General features: G+C 47.9%; 1 protein-coding gene across 2 annotated transcripts in view; it reads left to right on the top strand.

Annotated features, from left to right (window-relative positions):
- Positions 1-205: 205 nt before the first annotated feature.
- Positions 206-1,813, top strand: part of CCDC117 (coiled-coil domain containing 117) — an 18,498-nt gene continuing 16,890 nt past the window's right edge. The window contains exons 1-2 of one of the 2 annotated variants that reach the window (XM_011995733.1): positions 206-294; positions 778-828. The gene's annotated coding sequence lies outside the window, so the exon portion shown is untranslated. The other variant, XM_011995734.1, reaches the window with a different exon arrangement.

Below are 1,813 nucleotides of genomic sequence, written 5' to 3'. Positions count from 1 at the left end.
TTGTTTGTTTTGAGACGGAGTCTTGCTCTGTTAGCCCCAGCTGGAGTGCAGTGGCCTGATCTCCGCTTACGGCAAGCTCCGCCTCCCGCGTTCACGCTATTTTCCTGCCTCAGCCTTGCGAGTAACTGGGACTGGCTCAGGGCGGGCGGGCAGGCTGGGCGCCCCTCGCGGCGGGCACGGGCAGGGGCGCGGGCTCCGCGCCGGGGCATCTTGACTTTCCCTCCCCACGGCCCTCCGCGGGAGCTTCGCAGCCCAGTTTACAGATGAAGAAACTGATCCCCAGAGACGTTAACTGTAAGTCGCCTGGGGTCGCACAGCCCAGGAGTCCGGTCCGAACCTCGGCCCGACTGTGTCCCCGAGAAGTGAGACTTCCAGTTGGAACCTGGGCGACTCGGTCTGGGTGCCCCCTCGGCGCGGCCGCTGTTAGTGACAACTTTCAGTGTCTCATCTGCAAAGTATGCCAAGCATGGGACAGAAACGGGTCCTCTTAGTGAGATTATGCAAATAAAGTGCTTAGAACAGCGCCTTCCCCGAGGACGTTTTCCCTCGTTTGGTCTTCCACCTTGACAAAACGACAAGTTGAGATTTCAGTGCCCAGTTATGTCGGGGCAACCCACCGTTACCCGACTGACCTGTGATTTGTACCCATCCCACTAGGCTCAGAAAGGGACGTTTGGTGTGTGGGGATGAGGAAGATTATTGGAGCAAGAAAGAGGATCCTGAAAGCACAAGCTCAAGTACATTTCTGAATTGACTGATTTTTGTTTGTTCCAACAGTATTTCTGTTCACTGTAAAAAGAAACACAAGCGAGAGGAGGAGGATGATGAGTAAGTTTCAGTGGTTGTTTATTCACTCTATGGCCACCGTTAATTGAACCCATGTTGTAGTCTAAATTACTTGTTTAAGTGAAAAGGTGAAACATTAGATGAGTGTTTCTGGAAAGAGACACAGGAATTAGTGACACTGGTTGTCTTTTAGAGAAAGTAACAGTGGCAGGTCAGAGGGAAACTTTTCACTCTGTAACAAATTGTAATGTTTGGATTTTGAGCCATGTTAATGTTACATGCACAAAGTAAAATAATTTAAAAAGTACATATTGAAAAGTTGTTTTTTTTTTTTTTTTTGAGACGGAGTCTCCCAGGCTGATGTCGGCTCAATGTAAACTCCATCTCCCAGGTTCATCCCATTCTCCTGCCTCAACCTCCCTAGTAGCTGGGACTACAGGCGCCCGCCATCACGCCTGGCTATTTTTTTGTATTTGTTTGTTTGTTTTTTTAGTAGTTGTTTTTTTAGTAGAGACGGGGTTTCACCGTGTTAGCCAGGATGGTCTCGATCTTCTGACTTCGTGATCCGCCCGCCTCGGCTTCCCAAAGTGCTGGGATTAAGGCCTGAGCCGCCCCAGCCTGAAAAGTTTTTTTTTTTAAAGTCAGGGTCTCTGTCACCCAAGCTGGAGTGCAGTTGTGTTATTCCAGCTCACTGCAGCATCAAACTCCTTGGGCTCAAAATGATCCTTCAGCTTTAGCCTCCTGAATAGCTGAGACTACAGACTTGTCACCACGCTGAGCTAATTTTTTAAAAAAATTTTTGTAGAGATGATGTCTCACTATGTTGACCAGTCTGGTCATGAACTTTTGGCCTCAAGCAATCCTCCCAGCTCTGGGATTACAGGTGTGAACTGTCACACCAGACTGTATTCAAGTCTTTTACTCCACACCCCTAGTTACCCCACCAGAGATAACCGTTACCCTTTTCCTGTGTCTCCTTTAGACGATAATCTAAAAATTTACCAAGTTTTCTTTTTTTTTTTTTTTT

Source organism: Mandrillus leucophaeus, unplaced genomic scaffold (genome assembly GCF_000951045.1).
Source record: "Mandrillus leucophaeus isolate KB7577 unplaced genomic scaffold, Mleu.le_1.0 Scaffold496, whole genome shotgun sequence".
NCBI classification, from domain to species: domain Eukaryota; kingdom Metazoa; phylum Chordata; class Mammalia; order Primates; family Cercopithecidae; genus Mandrillus; species Mandrillus leucophaeus.
The sequence above is the reverse complement of the archived record's forward strand: the minus strand, read 5'-3'. Positions and strand labels throughout refer to the sequence as shown.